This window comes from Perca flavescens, chromosome 10, assembly GCF_004354835.1.
Source record: "Perca flavescens isolate YP-PL-M2 chromosome 10, PFLA_1.0, whole genome shotgun sequence".
Lineage (NCBI taxonomy): Eukaryota > Metazoa > Chordata > Actinopteri > Perciformes > Percidae > Perca > Perca flavescens.
Genome location: NC_041340.1, coordinates 31223001 through 31232919, shown reverse-complemented (window position 1 = coordinate 31232919; position 9919 = coordinate 31223001).

The following is a 9919-nucleotide window of genomic DNA, read 5'->3' as shown; positions in this document are numbered from 1 at the left end:
AGTTTACTGGGATGCTTTGACTGCACAGACTGGGACATGTTTAAGGAATCTTGCAGTGACATTGATGAGCTGACCGACATCATCAGCAGCTATGTGACCTTCTGTCAAGACAGTGTGATTCCAAAAAAGACTGTCAAGGTATTTCCTAACAGCAAGCCATGGGTGTCAAAATCTCTGAAAACCCGGTTAAATTTGAAAGGAAGGGCATTTCGAGAGGGCAACCTTACAGAGTTGAACGTGCTTCAAAAAAGAGATCAGGAGTGAAATAGGCTGTGCGAAACAGAATTACCATACAAAGAGAAGCTGGAAAGAGAAATTTCTAACAATAGGCTGGGGTCTGCCTGCAATGGTTTAAAAAACTATTGTAGGTTCAGAAAGCAAAGGCAAAAATAAGGTGTCTCTTGATGGTTTTAATTCTGACAATCAATTGGCACAGGAGTTTAATAAGTTTTATCTCAGGTTTGATTGCCTTGATTTTAATAGGGAAATTGTAAATTTGAAAAACTAACTATCCAGTTCGGTCCTATTCCCTTTGATTTTCTCTCTGTGGCCAAATCTTTGAAACACTCTAAAGCTAGGAAAAGCCCAGGTCCTGATTGTATAAGTAGTAGACTGCTTTCCTCCTGTGCAGAACAATTAGCCCCCATCTTTCACCATATCTTGCAGCTGTTACTTAAACTACAGAGGGTGCCAAAGAGTTGGAAGCAGTCGATAGTCATCCCTGTGGCCAAAAACAACTATCCCAAAGTTGTTAATGATTTCAGACCTGTGGACCCGACTTCTCTTTTAATGAAGTCCTTCGAAAAACTGATAAAAAGAGATATCCTTACCAAGACTGCACATCTACTTGACCCTCTTCAGTTCGCATATAGAGCTGGCCGGGGAGTAGAAGATGCCACTGCGACCTTAATAAACCTTGTTTTAAAACCTCTCAAAGGAAACAAAAACCATGCCAAGCTGTTATTCGTTGACTTTTCGTCAGCTTTTAACACAATCCAGCCCCACATTCTAATTGATAAACTTATCAATCATTTTAGCTTAGATTTTAACATTGTAGGCTTGATTCTTGACTTTTTAACATCCAGAACTCTGAGAGTGAGGGTTAATGGATGCACGTATGGGGAATTGATATCATCCACTGGGTCACCCCAGGGCTATGTCCTTTCCCCTCTCCTCTATATTCTTTATACGACGACTGTCGGCACGAAAACAGGTCGATTTTAAAGTTTGCTGATGATTCTGTGATAGTCAGCCTCCTACATGACAGTGAAAACAGCCACGGTCCTATAGTTAATGAATTTGTAGATTGGTGTGACAATGCATTCCTACACCTAAATGTGCAGAAAACTAAGGACATTTTTAGGATTTTAGACACAAACCCACTAACAACCAAATACCATTATCAAGGGATATACTGTAGACTCTGCTGAAAGACTGTGTGTAGAACTTGTAAGTATTTATGTGTCTTGTATGTGTTTATACTTGCTGCACACCTAATGGCCCTTCGGGGACAAATTTGAAAGTTGAAGTTAACGTTGCTCAAATAAGTTACAAACCGCTGACAAACTGCAGGGTGTTGCGGTTGATGGTAAAAACGTAAACGTTCTGCACCATCTGATGACATCTGCTCCTGACTAAAAGCTACAGCTGCCGCACCAATGGGTAAGTGGCGAGAAGACTGAATGGTCTTTTTTGGGGAAGCAGCTTACAAAGAGATGTGAGAAACGGAAAATAAATGGCCGTCAGAGAGAGGGACATTAAGGAGAGTCAGATATAGTGAAACAACAAAAAGTGCTTTGCAATCAAAGAAATAAAATAAAATCTAATACAGTCAAATAAAAACAACAACATATAAACATATACGAGGAGACATAGGAAACAGGTTCAACACACATGCTACCTAATCTGCTGCAGCGGAAGTACATTGCCAGGATAAAGCATGACATCCGGTGCATGCTTTGCCCTTCCCCTTCTGCTATCTGTGTGTTACCATTCTCAAAATTCCTTCCCTTCGGGGAAATCTCCAAGCTTCAAAGCTACACGCTGAAAATGGCAGGTTCTGATGAATATTTGGATCGAAAGGTTGGTGTTTCGAATCCCTGGCCCTGCAGTCCCATGTTGAAGTGTTGGGCAAGCCACTGAACCCCAAATTGCTCTCGATGCTGCGCCATTGGAGTGTGAATGTGTGTGAATTTTATCTGATGAGCAGGTGGCACATAGTACGGCAGCCTTGGCCACCCAAACTTGAATGTGTATCCATTTACATTAGGAGGAACGAGGGAATGAACAGATGAAGGTAGGAGGGACGAGGGGATGAAGAGATGAGGGGATGAAGGGATGAAGGTAGGAGGGACAAGGAGATGAAGGGATGAGGGACGAGGGGATGAAGAGATGAAGGGATGAGGGTAGGAGGGACGAGGGGATGAAGGTATGAGGGTTGGAGGGATGAGGGGATGAAGGGATGAGGGGATGAAGAGATGTGGGTAGGAGATGATGAGTGGATCAGTGTAGGGATGAATGGAGGGTGGGATGAAGGGGGAAAGTGAATGGATGAAAGGAAGGGAAGTGAGGGTGGGTTGAGCAATCTGAGACAAAAGGGGCAGGGGGAGTAGAACAAGTACATGTAGGCATAGTTTCGCATTGCCAGACCTTTCTCCACAGCGCTGCGGAGGAGGGTCTGGCTAGTCCACACAGCATTCTGGGATGGGAGAAAAACATGTTCTCGTTTATTGGCATCGTCATGGGCGGGGCATGCAGCCGCTGCATAATGGCCTCGGGAAATAACTAGTTTTGGTGGAACATGTGTACGTTCAAAAGTTGTTTTAGTCGTGAAACTGAAAATTCAGATTGGACAGATAGTCTAGCTAGCTGTCTGGATTTACCCTGCAGAGATCTGAGGAGTAGTTAACCATAGTCCTCGGAAATTCACTGGAGTTTAAAATTCTAACACAAAGAAAGCGCAAGGTAACGGACATCCTGCCGATAAGAAGGACATATGGTAGAATTTTGGATAGTCTGATGTAGGCTTGACAGGTGATTAGAGGTGTGGTTAAGGCATGGCCCCGCTCCCGAACCTAAGTTAACCAGTTAATTTAATGTCAACAGGTAACTTCATTTAATATTGTATGTGGTGTTTTCTTTTGCAGGGTGCAAGTGTTCCACCTAAATAAGTTTCTTCCCGAGACTATTTTGCACAGCCACAGTTCCTGTGTCTGGAGCTTAGCTCTTGTGATTGGTTTAAAGAAATGCAAACAACCCAAAGCGTTTTTGATGCGTGTAACCTCTGGCAATGCGAGACTACATGCTACCTAAATGTCTGTTCAAACAGGACAGACAAAAACAAGACAGAAGCAGAGCAGGAGCGAAACGTGGAGAGAAGTGAGGGTCCACAGAGTCAAAGAGATGAGAAGGGGCTTCTATCTGAGTTCCTGTTCTTCTTTTCCTGCCCCTGTGGCACTCCGATAAACAGGCCTAAACAGACATCAGAACCGCTGAGAAAGTTTCGTCAAAGTTGTTGTTGGTGATGGATGTCCTTGCACTCTTTTTCCTCCATCTTTGCTTGTCTTTCTATCCTGTATAAAGAAAGGTGGAAGTTTGTCAGTGAAGTTTGTGTTTCTGTGAATAATGCCCTTGTGCTCTCTCTTTGTCCGACTTTGGTGATAAAGTTTTGGCGTACAGAGAAACTTTGAGGTTGAAATAGGCAGTTATTTGCTGTATTGTGTTCTTCTTCTCAGTCCCTCCATCTGTTGTTCTGCCTCCCTATTTGCATCTCATTTTGTTCACACTTATATTTCAGTCTTTTGAATGGATGATGACTTTGTTCATATCTCTGTTTCTGACTTTATCACTTGACCTGACTATTTCTCTTTTTTTTCTACTGAATTTATGCATGCCAATTTTTTTTTGTCCAACATTTCAAGAACTAATATAACTCCAGCTTCTCTCACCTGATAGCTCATCTTAAAAGAAGTACCTATAATCCTTCTGAATCATACAATCTCCTCTACTATTATTACTTGCTCTCTAAAAGATATACTGACTCACTCTTATTTCGATTTCTAGACTTTCTCTCTTACTGGATTATCAGAAGGTCACATTGGCCCTTGTATCACCCTTGTTGTTAAACTTAAGCTGTAGAAAACTTTGAAGCTGCTCTAATCAATATTTTTTTACGTGAACAATGAGTCAAATGAATACTGCTGATGTGAAAGGTGTTGCTCGTGCACTTTGCAGGTCCCCTCAGCTTTACAGATATTTTTAGCTTCCTTCTGCTCATTCTTTTTATTTATTTTTTTTATTTAACCTTTATTTATTCAGGGAAGGTTCACTGAGAGGCAGCTCTCTCTCTTTTGCAGGAACGCCCTGATCACATTCACACAGTTCCACATTCATACCTGGAAGCTGCCCACTACAACCACAGTCTGATCTGCTGGCCACTGAGCAGCTCCACTGGAGCAGTTGGGGTTAAGGGCCTTGCTCAAGGGCACCTCAGTGGTGGTAATGAGGGAGGGGACAAGCGCTGCGCTTTCACTTTCCCCACCCAGATTTTATCCTGTCGGTCTGGGGATTGAACCGACGACCTCCCGCTCACAAGCTCGCTTGCCCAGTTCTTATTATCAAGCACACAGATAATGGACCCACGAGGCAAGACTCAAAGTGTAAATACAATAGTTTATTTAACAAATAAATAAACTCTGCAACAGTGTCCAACAAACGACAGGCAAGGGGAAAATCCAGGAGACAGGCAAAGTTCAAAAATCCAGGGAATCCAAAAACAAACAGGTATACAGGAAACCCCACCCAACCACTGCACACATGGGAAACAGACAATCTCACACTGGGGAGAGGGGCAGACAGAACTTAAATACACAACTTAATTAGACACAGGTGCAACACATTAGGGCGGGGACAGGTAATCACACAAGCTGGGAAAAAACTAACAGGAAGTAAAACAAGAAAACACCTTCAAGATAAAAAAGGAAGTGGAAAACAAAACAGAAAATGTAATACAAACTCAAAACAACAACTTGACACAGGGACGAAACATGACACTTATGGGTTTATGGCACAAAACTGTACATAAGCACACCTTTTTTCTGTCACAGTTAGATTAGTCTCGCAGTCTGGCTAGTCCACACAGCATTCTGGGATGGGAGAGAAACATGCTCTGGTTTATTGGCATGTCTTTAAACCAATCACAATCGTCATGGGCGGAGCACGGAGCCCCGGTGCCGCTGCAAAATAGCCTCGGGAAGGAACTTATTTTAGTCGTGCAACCGAAACTCCGATTGGACAGATACTCTAGCTAGCTGTGTGGATTTACCCTGCAGAGATCTGGGGAGCAGTTAACCATAGTCCTCATTTATCCACTGGAGTTTAAAATTCCAACACAAAGAAAGCGTAAGGTAACGGACATCCGGCCCGAAAAGAAGGACATACGGCGGAATTTCCAGCGGCAACAGGGCATTCCCAGAAGTGGAAGGTCGTGGATATAGACTACAGTTATATCAATCACAGTTGAAGACAATGGCTGCCACGCCACAGCCCCGCAGTTAGACAAAAACTCAAACTTTAAATTTCTCAAACTTTGAGTTTCTTAAAGTACAGTGCCAGGACATGGCGAAAGAAAGCACATTTACAGTTATTCAAAATGGCTGACTTCCTGTTGGGTTTAGGATATACCTCCAAGAGGCTTTTTTGTACGTCTGGAGAGGTTACATACGCCTACCAATTTTCATGTATCTACTTCAAATTGAATGAAACTTGTTTGTCCCCTTTGTGAAAATCATTTGTCGTCATTTTTTGTACACTTTGTATGGCAGGTTATTCTTTTACAGTTTCATCCATGATCAGTGGTTTGAGGAGAGATATCCCAGAATCAGAAACAAGTTACTGGCAAAGTTGACTTGACAATCAAAGCCTGTCATTTTGGCCTCTATTCTATTCAGCTTTGTTTCTGTGTGTGTGTGTGTGTGTGTGTGTGTGTGTGTGTGTGTGTGTGTGTGTGTGTCTGCATATGCCATGAGATCATCATATCAAAGCCTTTCCTGATCTGCGCTATTTCGGTTTTCACCATCCGGCTTACTGGCATGGTCATCACACACAATGCAGCCAAGACACTCAATATTGGACAGACATTCACACAGGCTTCCACGTCCTTATTGTGTTGTTCCCACATGGACAAGATGGCCACCTCTTGTTTCTTGATCGGACAAACAAACAGAGATTGCCCCTCACTATCCCTTCCAACTCAGCTCAACTGTTGGATGCTGTCATTGTCATCTTTAAGTATCTGTAATCGTAAACAGTCAGTCAGTCGGTTGGTTTTCTGACTGCAAAATACCGTATTGGCCCAAATACAAGACTGGGAATGCGTCTGAAAATGTGGGGCCATCTTATATTTGGGGTCTAGACTTTTAAATGTCAATATACATTCACAACAGCAGATGATGCCAAATAGCCAGCCACCTGGCAGCGAGGATGACATTAGTAGCCGGTGGAACCAGATCTTGGGAATGACAAAGTGAGAGTGAACTATGGCTCGGGCCGCATATTTCTGAACGAGAGAGTAGTAACCGAGCCCAACCAGAACACGACAGGCATTCTGTTTTACATGTCCAAACCTGACCGGAGCCGGACGCAGTTAATGTGTGATGCGGTGCGCCGCTGCTAAGTGTATGTAGCGGAAACATTGCAGCCAATATTTCACTAAAATAAAAAAACAACTGTCAACCCATAACCATTCAGTGGACTCTCTTGATGGGTATGCCAGTCAGATATTCATCTACTGAAGGACAATTTGCTGCCCTTTGTTTTATCAGTCAATCAACAGCCAGTCTGAGGGAGGTTTACACTCTGACTGACAAATGCATCCACCCAACTGTTCACCGTCCACCCAGCCACTTACGACATCAGCCACCACCAGACCAAATGGACTGACTAGAGCTGAAGATTAACAAGAATTCCAGCAATTTCTGATCCCTTCCTCTTTCTCTGTGTGTATGTGTGTGTGTGTGTGTGTGTGTGTGTGTGTGTTTGTTTGTGTGTGTTCCCTGGGTTTGGTATCACTTGACAGACAGCCAATGATCCTAGAGAGAAAGAGCCAGAGAACATGTGGATGCAGAGATAACAGTTGCTGAGATACTGCAAAGAGGCAAGAACTCCTACTGGAATTACAAGGGTGCACATGTGTGTTTGTGGATTCAATCCTGTTTGTGTGATTCTCTGTGTGTGTGTGTGTGTGTGTGTGTGTGTGTGTGTGTTTGTGTGTGTGTGTGTGTCTGTGTGTTTGTGTGTGTGTTGTTCTCAACGGGGATGTGAAGACAGTGACTACAGGCCTATTTTTCTCTTGTTACACTGTTTTGTTCAAAAGTTCACACGGGAAGTTACAGTAAACCAATCTAAATTCTTAGCACCATGGAAGACGTTTCAGCTGGTTTGTCCTCTCCGTAAAGAGAAAAAAAAAGTATGGCATCTGAGTTACTATGGAGTTTACCAATGTTCAACTATAGCAATCCTGTTATAGAGCAATATGGCACACTGGGATCCTTTCCATTCAACATTGACAAATTATCCCCTTCTTGAGAGACACAACAACATTAGTATTCGTTTGAAGTTGTGTTTCTAATAATAATAAATCATAATACATTTTATTTGATGGCACCTTTCAGGATGCCCAAGGTCATCTTATAACAGATAAAAAACATGCTCATACAAATAAAATAGCGAGACATGGCAAAGACATAGGCCGTTTCTCAATCTCCATCCATCCATCCATCCATCTTCGTCCGCTTATCCGGTGTCGGGTCGCGGGGGGAGCAGCTCCAGCAGGGGACCCCAAACTTCCCTTTCCCGAGCAACATTAACCAGCTCCGATCCCGAGGCGTTCCCAGGCCAGGTTGGAGATATAATCCCTCCACCTAGTCCTGGGTCTTCCCCGAGGCCTCCTCCCAGCTGGACGTGCCTGGAACACCTCCCTAGGGAGGCGCCCAGGGGGCATCCTTACCAGATGCCCGAACCACCTCAACTGGCTCCTTTCGACGCAAAGGAGCAGCGGCTCTCCCGAGCTCCTCACGGATGACTGAGCTTCTCACCCTATCTCTAAGGGAGACGCCAGCCACCCTCCTGAGGAAACCCATTTCAGCCGCTTGTACCCTGGATCTCGTTCTTTCGGTCATGACCCAGCCTTCATGACCATAGGTGAGGGTAGGAACGAAAACTGACCGGTAGATCGAGAGCTTTGCCTTCTGGCTAAGCTCTCTTTTCGTCTAACGGTGCGATAGATTGAATGCAATACCGCACCCGCTGCCGATTCTCCGACCAATCTCCCGCTCCATTGTCCCCTCACTCGCGAACAAAACCCCAAGGTACTTGAACTCCTTCACTTGGGGTAAGGACTCATTCCCTACCTGGAGAAGGCATTCCATCGGTTTCCTGCTGAGAACCATGGCCTCAGATTTAGAGGTGCTGATCCTCATCCCAACCGCTTCACACTCGGTTGCGAACCGATCCAGTGAGTGCTGAAGGTCGCAGGCCGATGATGCCATCAGGACCACCTCATCTGCAAAGAGCAGCGATGAGATCCCCAGCCCACCAAACTGCAACCCCTCCCCACCCCGACTACGCCTCGATATCCTGTCCATAAATATTACAAACAGGATTGGTGACAAAGCGCAGCCCTGGCGGAGGCCAACCCTCACCTGAAACGAGTCCGACTTACTACCGAGGACCCGGACACAGCTCTCACTTTGGTCATACAGAGATTGGATGGCCCTGAGTAGAGACCCCCTCACCCCATACTCCCGCAGCACCTCCCACAGTATCTCCCGGGGACCCGGTCATACGCCTTCTCCAAATCCACAAAACACATGTAGACCGGTTGGGCATACTCCCAGGCTCCCTCCAGGATCCTTGCGAGTGAAGAGCTGGTCCGTTGTTCCACGACCAGGACGGAATCCGCATTGTTCCTCCTCAACCCAAGGTTCGACTATCGGCCGAACCCTCCTTTCCAGCACCTTGGAGTAGACTTTACCAGGGAGGCTGAGAAGTGTGATACCCCTATAATTGGCACACACCCTCTGGTCCCCCTTTTTAAAAAGGGGAACCACCACCCCAGTCTGCCACTCCTTTGGCACCGTCCCAGACTTCCACGCAATGTTGAAGAGGTGTGTCAACCAGGACAGCCCCTCCACACCCAGAGCCTTGAGCATTTCTGCACGGATCTCATCAATCCCCGGGGCTTTGCCACCGTGTAGTTGTTTGACTACATCAGTGACTTCCGCCTGGGAAATCGACGACAATCCCCCATTATCCTCCAGCTCTGCCTCTAACATAGAGGGCGTATTAGTCGGATTTAGGAGTTCCTCAAAGTGCTCCTTCCACCGCCCTATTACCTCCTCAGTGTCCCATCCTTACTGTACACAGCTTGGATGGTTCCCCGCTTCCCCCTCCTGAGGTGGCGAACAGTTTTCCAGAAGCACTTTGGTGCCGACCGAAAGTCCTTCTCCATGTCTTCTCCAAACTTCTCCCACACCCGCTGCTTTGCCTCTTTCACGGCAGAGGCTGCAGCCCTTCGGGCCCTTCGGTACCCTGCAACTGCCTCCGGAGTCCTCCGGGATAACATATCCCGGAAAGACTCCTTCTTCAGTCGGACGGCTTCCCTGACCACCGGTGTCCACCACGGTGTTCGTGGGTTACCGCCCCTTGAGGCACCTAAGACCCTAAGACCACAGCTCCTCGCCGCAGCTTCAGCAATGGAAACTTTGAACATTGTCCAACTTTACCCGCACTACACGTTTGGGCTTACCAGGTCTGTCCAGAGTCTTCCCCCACCCCCTGACCCAACTCACCACCAGATGGTGATCGGTTGACAGCTCTGCCCCTCTCTTCACCCGAGTGTCCAAAACATACGGCCTCAGAT